The sequence below is a fragment of the Dermochelys coriacea genome, chromosome 5 (genome assembly GCF_009764565.3).
Source record: "Dermochelys coriacea isolate rDerCor1 chromosome 5, rDerCor1.pri.v4, whole genome shotgun sequence".
Taxonomy (NCBI): Eukaryota; Metazoa; Chordata; order Testudines; family Dermochelyidae; genus Dermochelys; species Dermochelys coriacea.
Window position 1 is genome coordinate 60,969,396 of NC_050072.1, and position 12,614 is coordinate 60,982,009.

A 12,614-nucleotide genomic window follows, 5' to 3' on the forward strand; every position below is an offset into this window, starting at 1 on the left:
GGCCTACATAAAATGACTTATTGGTCTCAATTATGTCCCGGAGGACAGCTGGTCGCAACACAAAAATCAGAATCAAAACTGGCACCTTTGTTGGCAAATTTAGCAGAAAAGTCAAGAAATAAATAGAGATTGAACTATCCTTTCACCCCTCAAGAAGGTTGTGTCACATTTAAACAGTGTAGAGAAGCTTGCACTGCCAATACATACCTATTGTGTGACAGGATACTTAGTTTCCAGAGCTGTCAATCTGGCACCTTTCACTTTAAAATATATTAAGAAAAAAATAATTAAATCTACATTCTAATAGTTACTAGATTAGCAAAGGTTTTTCATATTAGAAGTTAGTGAAAAAAGGGAACAATATGAATACAAAATAACCATTTCTAATCCTTTTTTTAAAAATGTACTTCTCAAATTCTGCTCTATTTAAATCAATGAAAGTGACTCAGATTAAGTAAATGCAATTTAAGGGTACATTAGTTTACACAGAAAGAAGTGTGTTTTTTCCATGGGACAAAGTACATTTCATAGGGCAACACCACATTTCAAAATCAAGTACTTTAATGGCTAGTATCAACCAACAACATGTCCCAGTATATGATTTTTTTTTTTGAAGACACACACACACACACCCTCCCAAACTAACAAAAAATCAGCACCAATTATATTCCCATTCACTTCTTGGTTTGTTGGTGCTTTACATTGAATAATTATAAGGATCAATGGATAACTTTTTAAAAGCTCTTCAGCAGCAATCACCAACAACTCATCTCCCCAATACTCTACTTTGAGTTTGTGGAATATTCTGTGAGGAGCCAGTCCAGGAAGTAATGATCCTAGCCTTCATGAAATCGGTACAAGATATCTAAGAGAATAACTGAAAAGGAGTACTTGTGGCACCTTAGAGACTAACAAATTTATTAGAGCATAAGCTTTCGTGAGCTACATCTCACTTCATCGGATGCATTTGGTGGGAAAAAACAAACAAACCATTTTTTCCACCAAATGCATCCGATGAAGTGAGCTGTAGCTCACGAAAGCTTATGCTCTAATAAATTTGTTAGTCTCTAAGGTGCCACAAGTACTCCTTTTCTTTTTGCGAATACAGACTAACACGGCTGCTACTCTGAAAAGATAATAACTGTCTCTCTCTGACAATTTATTTTGATTTGTACAAAACAGTACAAGGTTCTTCAAACCAAGGTCTAGAAGCCCTTGACAAATATTTAAAATGCAATCCTTAACACAGAACCAGAAATTTTGCCTCAAGCTTAACAGTAGAAAGTAACCAAGAAAATAAGCACACTTAGAACCCATCTACCCTTGTCAGTTTTCTGTCTCCCCGAAGGTCTAGGTAAACAGATTTAGGACTTGGCTACATTTGCAAGTTACAGCACAATAAAGGAGCCCCGGGTGCCCTAGCTCACTCCCCGTCCATACTGGCAAGGCACGTAGAGTGATCTGTCTCCGTGGCTACAGCGCTGCTGGTACTCCATCTAGGCGAGTGGAAGAACGTTTGCTGTGCCACTGCTGGAGTGCCGCAGCGCCAGTGTGGACACCCTGGTCTGTTATTGCGCTATGATCGGCCTCCAGAAGTATCTCACAATACATGTTCTAGCCACTCTGGTCATTACTTTGAACTCTACTGCCCTGCACTCAGGTGACCAACCGTCAGACCCACCCTTTAAATTCTCTGGGAATTTTGAAAATCCCCTTCCTGTTTGCTCAGCCAGGCGTGGAGTGCTCTCAGCGAATCTTTCCAGGTGACCATGCCTCCACACACCAGGTGATCCCCAGTATGGAGCAATGGTGAGATGCTGGACCTCATCAGTGTTGGGGGGGAGGAAGTTGTCCAGTCCCAGCTGCACTCCAGCCATAGGAATTACGATATCTTTGGGCAGATATCAAGAGCCATGCTGGAAAGGCCATGACCAGGACGCACTGAAGTGCAGGGTTAAAGTGAAGGAGCTGTGGAATGCCTACTGCAAAGCCCGAGAGGCAAACAGCCGCTCCGTTTTTACAAAGAGCTGGACGCGATACTTGGGGGCAACCCCACCTCCACTCCGAGTAGCACCATGGACACTTCAGAGCCCAGTTCAACAAGGTAGGAGAAGGAGCAAAGCGGGAGCAAGCGTGCTCCAGCAGAGGAAGACACCCCGGAATCCCTAGATGCATGCAGCCAGGAGCTTGGGGAAGGACAAACACCAGAGGAGGTTCCCGGTAAGCAGCTTTTATTTTGGGAAGGAAGTTATTTGATGCGAGCTCTTGGGGCGAGGAGGGTTAGGGCTGAACGCATGCCTACATGTGGAATAGGGCATTGATGTGCTCTCTCACATCACAGTAATCGGCCTCAGTGATCTCTTCAAAGGTCTCAGCCAGAACTTGGGCAATGCGCTTGCACAGGTTTTTCGGGAGAGCCACTGTTGTCCTCGTCCCAGTAAGGCTAACTTGCCTGCAGCACTGTGCTATGAGAGGCAGGGGGGAATCGTTGCTGCACACAGGCAAGCTGCATAGGGGCCAGGGTGGAAGACCCTCCCTTGCTTCCCTGGTCACCCTCAGCAGAGAGATATCTTCCAGGACGAACTCCTGTGGAAAAAGTGGGGACAGTGTTCAGTATAGGGGCCCCCTGCCCCTGTTGGCTCTCCCCAAGACACAGAAATGCAGAGGGCAGTACAGCAGTGAAACAACAAGTCAGGTTGGACCCTGTGCTTACTCACCATTTTGGGGCTCCAATGGGTTGTGTTTGCTCGCTTTGGGACAGGCAAATTATGTTATTGTGTAGACCTGTGGTTCTCAAAGCCTGTCCGCCGTTTGTTCAGGGAAAGCCCCTGGTGCACCGGACTGGTTTGTTTACCTGCCGCATCTGCAGGTTTGGCCGATCGCGGCTCCCACTGGCCGCGGTTCACCACTCCAGGCCAATACGGGCTGCGGGAAGGGCGGCCAGCACATCCCTTGCAAAAGGTAGAATAGTTTGTACCTTAGGGAAGTTTTAACCTAAGCTGGTAAAAATAAGCTTAGGGGGTTTTCATGCAGGTCCCCTGCATCTGTGCCCTAGAGTTCAGAGTGGGGAAGGAACCTTTACAATAGCCATCCTGAAGTGCAGCACGCATTGCACAGCACTCCAGACAGGACATATGCAAATCTGTGATTGTACCATTCCCCACCCCACCCCACCCCCTTGCCCTTTGTGTTTCCCAAGCAGTTGTGTTGTGTTGTGTTTCTTTTCAATAAATTGATTTTTTGGCTTTGAAAACATTCTTTATTATTGCATAATGTAAAAGAAAACTTAGCCAAGAAAGCAACAGACACTGCAAGTCAGTGTATCATATGTAGCAAACATAGATTCCTACTGGACTTCACTTCCATGCAGGGCACCACACCAGACATTACTGTTGACTTTCTGCCTCAAATTGCTCCCTCAAGGCATCCCTAATCCTTGCGGGCCCACACTGGGCCCCTCTAATAGCCCTGCTCTCTGGCTGTTCAAATTCAGTCTTCAGGTGTTGAACCTCTGAGTTTCATGCCTGAGTGAATCTTTCACCCTTCCCTTCACAAATGTTATGGAGAGTACAGCACGCAGATATAACCGTGGGGATGCTGTTATCAGCCAGGTCCAGCTTCCCATACAGAGAGTGCCAGCGACCCTTTAAATGGCTAAAAGTACACTCCACAGTCATTCTGCACTGGCTCAGCCTGTTGTTGAACCGCTCCTTGCTGCTGTCAAGGCTCCCTGCGTAGGGTTTCATGAGCCACAGCATCAAAGGCTTAGCGGGGTCTCCAAGGAGTACAATGGGCATTTTCATTTCCCCTATGGCGATCTTCTGGTCTGGGAAAAAAGTCCCTGCTTGCAGCTTCCCGAACAGACCAGTGTTAAAGATGCGTGCGTCATGCACCTTTCCGGACCAGCCTCCGTTAATGTCAATGAAATGCCCATGGTGATCCACAAGCGCCTGGAGAACCATAGAGAAATAGCCCTTCCGATTAACGTACTCTGAGGCTAGGTGGGCTAGTACTAGAATTGGAATATGCGTCCCATCTATCGCCCCTCCACAGTTAGGGAAACCCATTTGTGCAAAGCCAGCCACAATGTCATGCACGTTATCCAAAGGTTATGGCGGTTCTTCTGAGCAGGATGCGATTAATGGCCCGGCAAACTTGCATCAACACGATTCCAACGGTCGACTTCCCCACTCTGATCAATAGCTGTCTGGAGTTGCCATCTTCCAGATTATTGCAGTAGTCACACGGTTCTCCACTGTCAGGGTAGCTCTCAAACTCGTGTCCTTGCGCCGCAGAGTGGGGGCGAGCTCCTCACACAGTCCCATGAAAGTGGCTTTTCTCATCCGAAAGTTCTGCAGCCACGACTCATCATCCCAGACTTGCATGATGATGTGATTCCCACCACTTAGTGCTTGTTTCCCAAGCCCAAAAGTGGAGTTCCACAGTGGTGAGCATGTCTGTGAATGCCACAAGCAAACTCATGTTGTTTGCGTTACTCGAGTCGATATCATCGGAGTCCTTACGGTCACTTTGGATCTTAAGGAATCCCTCGACTGCCAAATGTGATGCGCTGGCGAGACTCATCAGCACATTCCTCAGCAGTTCGGGCTCCATCCCCAGAGACCAAAAGGGAAGAAGCGAGCAGTACAAAAACCGTTGAAAGATGGCGCCAAATGTGGACGGAAGCAAAGGGAATGCTGGTATGCGAACCGATGCATCTCGGGAAGTGGGACAGGACATCAAATGCTCTGCACTCCCCTCCCCCTTCCTACAAGCCACAGCGCCAGAATAGGAAGAGGTGCTCTGTGGGACAGCTGCCCACAATGCACCGCTCCCAATGCTGCTGCAAGTGCCGCAAATGTGGCTACGCCAGTGCACTTGCAGCTGTCAGTGTGGACAGACTGCAGCGTTTTCCCTACTGCGCTCTATGAAGGCGGGTTTAACTCACAGCGCTCTACATCTGAAAGTGTAGCTATGCCCTTAAAGATCACCTTAAAGGGCTATTTTCAGGAGGGAGAACATTCCAAAGGTCACAGAGACTGACAGAATGCTGACAATACTCTCTCCTTTTTAAACCAAGAGGGCTCCAGCATGAGCACCTCTGTTAGTCACATCTGCAACAGCATGGCATAGAGAGACACTCCCCCAAATAGGTACTGATTAACACTAAGTACAGGAATCGGACAGATGGGAAAGAATTCAGTAGCTGTTAGGAGAAAGGGGACCAGATTCTGCCAAAGCTCCTGTCATCTACTCTTTGTTCATCTCAGCTGCTCTAAAAAAATCTAGTCCACAGATTCAGGAGGAGAGAGCCCAAGAGCACGCATCCTGGCTCTTGCCAAGGCCCCATATGTTTCCTGCACTCAACAAGATTGATCACTCATTTCAAATCCACAACTTGATAGTGTTTCTCTGTGCATACACAGAAGGTGAAAAACTGACAACATTTGTATTTCACAATTTTCAGAGATTTTAGGCTTTTCATGACAAGTCTATTTTGTGTTTTATATTCTACCATTGAGGAACATGGCAAAAACCCCATTAATTAAGTGATATCAACGAAAACTTTACTCCCTCCTAGTCTACAAGTTACATCATTTATTTAATTTGAATTCCAAATAATTAGGTTCATTTAGAAATTAAAAAGAAAAATAGCCAAAAGGGCAGACTCAAAGAAGTAGCATTTAAGATGATTTTAATTTTTTAATTTGTTCACATCTCTCCGTGTGTATTTTGCAGTTCTGAAAGAATGATAGATAAAAGTGCTTGGATCCTAAAAATTATACATTTACATTGGCAGATGTCTGTACTTGTTTCTTTTTCTAATATTCTGGACCCTACATAGTCTCTTAGTTCCTAAAAAGCTTAAATAAAAAACAGTGACTCTGTCCATAAAGCCAAAATAAAATCATCAACAAATGATAAATTACGTCCATCAATGGAAGACTACACAGAAGCAAAGGTAGTGAAATACAAGGGGAGAGAAGGGAGAACCAAAAAAAAATTCACACAACAAATTCAGTAAAGTAATCATTGAATAAAATAACCAAAGCAAACAAAAAGCTGTTCAAAAGCAGATCATTGAAGGTCATTTCTTCGGCTACGAAGCTACCTTTTTGAAAAGAGGAACAAGGAGCCAAACAGCTAGTCCAGAAATCATAGTAAAGGGCTCAGCAAGGAGCCTATGAATTTCAAATCCATATCTGCTAGACATTCAACAGTGAAAAGCATACTCTGGTAAATAAAAAATGAAAGACAGTACACTTCCCTCAGTATAGGTTTTGTTCCAAAAATATTAAAACCAATAGTAAAAAAAATGGTAAGAAGAACAATCTTCACATGTACTTTGCCTTGGAAGAACAATGAAGTTTAAAAAAATCTAAAGCGAAAAGTAACCAACAACCAAGTTCAAGTGAACATTATCCTTAACCTTAGGTATCTGCTACATAAAGGCAACTGGGGATGTCACATTCATGTATTAATGGACCTGAGATTAACATATTTATATTCAGGAATGACTATGACAACTGAAAAGGCAGTCTGAAGAAAGCAGAAGGGCAGTGATTAAACTACAGGTACCAGAATATTAGGGCTAGTCTACACTAGCAACGCTAAAGCTCTTTAAAAAAAGAAAACAAAAAAAAAACCTCCACAAGAGGTGCGGCTGCAAGCGCTAGTGCTCTGTCTACACTGGCACTTTACAGCGCTGAAACTTGCTGCACTCAAGGGGGTGTTTTTTCACACCCCGAGCCAGAAAATTGCAGCTCTGTAAACTGCTAATGTAGACAAGCCCTCAGAGACTAACAGATTTATTTGGGCGTAAACTTTCGTGGGTAAAAAACCCCATTTCTTCAGCTGCATGGAGTGAAAATTAAGGATGTAGACATAAATATACTGACATATGAAGAGAAGGAAGTTACCTTACAAGTTGAGAACCAATGTTGACAAGGCCAATTCAGTCAGAGTAGATGTGGTCCACTCCCAATAATCCCAAGAGTAGATGACAGGAGCTTTGGCAGAACCTGGTCCCCTTTCCGTAACAGCTACTGAATTCTACACCCAATAATTGATGAGGAGGTGTCAATGCCAAGAGAGGGAAAATTGCTTTTGTAGTGAGCCAGTCCCTATTCAAGTCCAAATGAATGGTGTTAAATTTGCAAATGAATTGTAGCTCTGCAGACACATCACATGATCCGTTGTCTAGAGCCAAGCCCCAAGATACAATCACATTTGTTCCAATCCCTCAGATAGAGACCAACACACAAGATCTCTATCAAGCATTCTTAAAGTTACAATACCCACCCAGGGAGTGAGGAAACAGATTGACAGAGCAAGACAGGTACCCAGAAGTCACCTACTACAGGACAGGTGCAACATGGAAAATAACAGAACACCACTGGCCATCACATACAGCCCCCAATTAAAACCTCTCCAGCACATCAACGATCTATAACCTATCCTTGAAAACGATCCCTACTCTCACAGACTTTGGGAGGCAGGCCAGTCCTCGCTTACAGACAGCCCCGCAACCTGAAGCAAATACTCACATGCAACTACACACACCACACCACAGAAACACTAACCCAGGAACCAATCCCTGTAACAAACCGCGTTGCCTACTCTGCCCCCGTATCCACTCTAGCAACACCATTATAGGACCCAACCACATCAGCCACACCATCAGGGGCTCATTCACATGCACATCTACTAATGTGATATATGCCATCATGTGCCAGCAACGCTACTCTGCCATGTACATTGGCCAAACCAGACAGTCTCTTCGGAAAAGAATAAACAAACACAAATCAGACATCAGGAATGGTAACATACAAAACCCAGTAGGAGAACACTTCAATCTCTCTGGACATTTTACAACAGATTTAAAAGTAGCCATCCTTCAACAACAAAAACTTCAAAAACAGACTTCAAAGAGAAACTGAAAGAGCTACAATTCATTTGCAAATTTAACACCATTCATTTGGACTTGAATAGGAACTGGGAGTGGATGGCTCACTACAAAAGCAATTTTCCCTCTCTTGGTATTGATACCACCTCATCAATTATTGGGAGTGGATCACATCCACCCTGACTGAATTGGCCTTGTCAGCACTGGTTCTCCACTTGTAAGGTAACTCCCTTCTTTTCATACGTCAGTATATTTATGCCTGCATCTGTAATTTTCATTCCATGCATCTGAAGAAGTGGGGTTTTTTACCCACGAAAGCTTATGCCCAAATAAAGCTGTTAGTCTTTAAGGTGCCACCAGACTCCTCATTGTTTTTTGTGGATACAGACTAACACGGCTACCCCTCTGATACTTGGCAGAATATTAGAGAAAGTTTCCAGTAGTTGAAAGTAGAGTAAGGGAGTACTTTACCTACCTACATACTGTACTGCCAAAGCATCCATTACATGGTCATTTAAATTACCACACAAAAAATTAAGTAGCAGAGTCTTAAGAAAAATGGCATTTAAACAGTAGTTAAAAAATATACACAAGGGGTTACATAATATAACAGAAACTCCTCCTCAATCTTTACTACAGCATTGGTATCCTCAGTGGAATCACGGCATCTATGTAAGTTGATGGTTTTGTTCATTATGTTCAGTCGTTATCCCTTTCCCAGAAACAGCAGTTTAATATTTCTTTTGTTGGGAATTTAATAATAATCAAGGCTGACAAAATGACTTCGACAGAGATAAACTAAGAGCAGTGACCTGTAAGCTTCCCTATACTGATTCATCAACATACTGCTAACCTGAACTGGAGGGACCACCTCTAATGTGAAAAGGCAGATTGTTTTCAACATCCATTCAGTCAGTGGCTTCTCTGCTGAGACTGCCAGCTTCAGTAGTTTTTCATGTGAGGCCATGTCAACTAGGAACTGGATTAGGTTGAAATTACTAGTCCATTTCAGATAAGACAATAAGATATCACACAATAAATTTTTGACTATTCGAAGTGACCAGCAACCTAGAAAAGGATCAAGTCTTGCAAAACTGTATTTCCCAATAGCCAATTCTTGGTTAAGAGGGCCCCAGCAGCCATTTAGTGAAACTGACATTAACCTTTAACTTTTCTGCAGATGGAGTGATCAGTTGTATTGCCACTCCCGGTGTGGAACAGCTATGTGTTGCAGTATCAAAGTCATTCCTAGCAGCATCAGTTTGATACCTCTGTGGCTCCTGTACACAACTTACCAATAACAGAACAGCATCAGGCCACTGTATCATTAGCTGGGCTAGTTTAAACCAAAAGTACTGGTGTTATAGCTTCCGCATTGCTGTTGGTGCTCCCAGCACAATTTCACAGGGCTCCTGCAATCCCTTGGTCAAACAGTGCACAATGTCAGGTGTCTCCTGTACTTCTTTGATTAATTTCTTGTTTTGAGTTACCTCAGCTTGTGTGATTTTATGCCTATGAGCCTTCTATTTTATAACAATACAACTGCCAAGAAATTTTACAAAATAAAAATATGTACAATGAGAAATGTTATTTCATACTCTGTATTTTGAGAAAAATAATGTATCATCTTTCAAAATAGGACTTTATTCTAAAAATCCCTGGAACCTGGGCTGAAAACTGCATGATGCACAACGCAGATATTGCAACAGTAATGGAAAATTTTCTGTAGACATTTTGAAATAGGATGGTTAGTGTGGACTGAATAAAGGTACAAGTGCAATCCTCTAGTACAGCAAGACTTTGGAGGGATACACCTAGTACCTCTTTCTGAAGTTAAAGAAAAAACATCATTATTTATTTATTTCATCAATGTATAAAAGCATGCATTTACAAAACAAACTACAATACAAACCTATAATACTATAGGGGTTGGAGTGAAGAAAGTAACGTTTGCCATTAAAAACCTCTGCATGTGGAAGAGGTGTTGCCATTATTACTCCTTGGGGGACAGGGAACAATAACCCCAAATACTGACAAGTATTACTCTTAAGGGAAAAAAGGACAATAGCTATTATTACTCACTGGGGAGGGGAAAGAGTAGCACTGGAGGAAGGAAAAGGCCAATATTTACTGGTAGGGGACAAAAGGGATGGACAATCATTCAGAAATTATTACTACTGTCATCAGGGAGAGTAAAGAAGCAGCATCGACCCTATGATTCATATTACTCAATGGGGAGGAAGAAGAGAAGACAATAATCAGAATTACTCTCAGGGAGAGGCACTGGCAATTGTGATTCACTTGTGTTCTCTCTCTTCAAAGAGACAGAGAGAGAGAGAGAGAGAGAGAGAGAGATGGGGAGACCCTGGCCATTGTGAGTCTCGCTTGCTGAGGGTGCGGGGGGACAGAAAGAGAAGAAGAGAGGCTCTGACACTCTGCTTTCAGTTCTGTGGGTAATGAAGGGAGTAAAGCTACAGTTACTGCTCCATGGGTGGAGGTGGGATTCTGCACATCTTCTGTATCCATGACTGGGGCATGAGTTTTTTGACTCTGTCTGGATGGGAAAGAGCAGAGATGTCCAGTAATGTCAAACAACAGATCCACATGGTAATAACAAACAGGTTCTGCAAAATCAAAGACACTTAAAAAAAAAAAGTCTCTAGCCCTTATGGTTGTGAAGAAAATCTTCAAAATATGAACTAAGGATAAATCAATTGAAAACTGAAGCTGTGTCATCTTTCTAAGTCTGCAAACAGATTAAACAGCTCCGTAAGTTGATAATTGTCTCCACTCACCTCAAATGAATGTTAACTCTTAAGGCCTGGTCTACACATAGTTTTTGTACAGGTATGTCAATTATGGTATGATTTTTTACCAATTAATTAACCAATTTTTACAGTTAAACCGGTACAACCCTTCAAGTGTATGCAGCTATCATGGTATAAATGTAACTTACACCAGTATAACTCATTATCTTTACTGTACAGGAACAAATATACCAATACAGAGCACATTTACACTCGTATAACAATAACCATGCTGGGGAAGAAGAGCGTCTTTCAATACTCTGGTATAGTTAAAGCAATACAACTTTTGTTTGCAGACAAAGCTTAAGTCTAATAACACTTTGAGAACATCATTTTCCAAACTTTAACCACACAACTGTTTGATTTATATGGGCAATTACTGAAATTAGCATACAAGTGAGAGCAGAAAGAACCTGGGCTGTACAACAATCTGTCATCAATTTTTCCGCACAGAGTGAAATTGCTTTAATACCATGCTACCTTTACAAAAGGCTCAATCTTGCAAATGTTTAAGAACGCGAGGAGCTCCCCACAAACTAACAGTGTTGCTCATGTGCTTAAGTATCTGCAGTGTCAGGCCCCTATGTATAGCTACCACATAAAGAGCATATTCTACCCTTAATCTCTGTACAAACTTGGATCATAAACTCTTCAGGGTAGGACCAACGAGGAGTCTGGTGGCACCTTAAAGACTGACAGATTTAGCTGGGCATCAGCTTTCGTGGATAAAAAAACACTTCTTCAGAGCAGGGATTATTACACGTTACATGTTAATGCAGTAACTAGCACAACAGGACCTGGCCCCTAGGCACTCCCACAATGCAAGTAAGAAATAATAAGTCTCCCACCAGTATCGGGGAAGTCTGAGGAGCACATACAACCCAAGAACCATATCATTCCAGGCGCTTGTGCCCTTTCCACGGAATAAGCTTGACACTTAGACTTTCGACTTCTCTGGGAAAGCTCTGGCTACTGTGACTTCCCCTATGGGGTGCGGGAAGCCTCCAGGGCGAGGGGCACTGTGACCATGTAGATGTGTAGGGAGGGAGATGGGAATTCGGAGCAGGGGGGCTCTCTCTGATGCGTGCGGGCGAAGCTCTGGCCAATGTGACAATGTCGGAGAGGGAGCCGGGCTCGCTCTGCTGCGAGATGGAAGGAAACAACCCCCAGCGTGACACTAGCAGCCGGGGGCGCCGGCTGCAGAGCGGCGGAGGGAACTGGAGCCCGACTCCCCAGGGCAGGCCACGCCAAGGCTCTCTCTGGTGAGGGGCAGCCCTGGACACTGAACAATCTGGCACCGAGCTCGGCGCACCGGGTGCCCCGCGCGGGGGAGTCGCTGTCACTGAGCGGGGGGGAACTGTCGATCTGTGGTTCCAGCAGCAGCGCCGGGAGGCGGCAGGAGCACATTCCCCTCCCCCCCCACGACGGAGCGCCACGTACCTGGTTCCCCTTGTCCCGGAAGGGCCGGGCCGAGGCGAGGCACCGTTACCGGGAGACGCCCCACCTCTCCTGTGCGTTTCCCCTCCGCGATTCACGGCGCCGCTGTCAATTTCGAGTTCCACTTCCGGGGTCGGTGGATATGACGTCATCGCGCACCGACGCAGCAAGGAAACCGGAAGTGGAGCTTCTCGCCCTGACGCTTCTAAGCTGCCGCCGCGGCCGTACTAGGAGAGAGGGGCGGGGCTTTGTCAGGGAATCTGGCAGGGATGGGGCCCCATTCGCACGCAGCGGGAGAGGGGCGGGGCCTCAGGGCAGGCGGGGCGGGGACGCCTGGTAGCGGCTCAGTCCCTTTGCGGCCACGGCTCTTGTCTCCTTCGCGCCAGAAGGTGCCATTTTAGGGGCCTGATCGAGGCACCCTAACGGACTCCCCGGAATCTCAATGAAACTATTGCAGGGACCAG

General features: G+C 44.7%; 1 protein-coding gene across 15 annotated transcripts in view; it reads right to left on the reverse strand.

Annotated features, from left to right (window-relative positions):
- FAM172A (family with sequence similarity 172 member A) overlaps nt 1-12,301 on the reverse strand; it is a 372,757-nt gene extending 360,456 nt beyond the window's left edge. For 10 of the 15 annotated variants that reach the window (XM_043514568.1, XM_038403038.2, XM_038403037.2 and 7 more), the window contains exon 1: nt 12,154-12,301. The gene's annotated coding sequence lies outside the window, so the exon portion shown is untranslated. Of the gene's footprint in view, nt 1-207; nt 261-12,153 lie in introns of all 15 variants that reach the window. The other 5 variants (XM_043514566.1, XM_043514574.1, XM_038403033.2 and 2 more) reach the window with 5 other exon arrangements.
- Between the last annotated feature and the right edge of the window lie 313 nt (nt 12,302-12,614).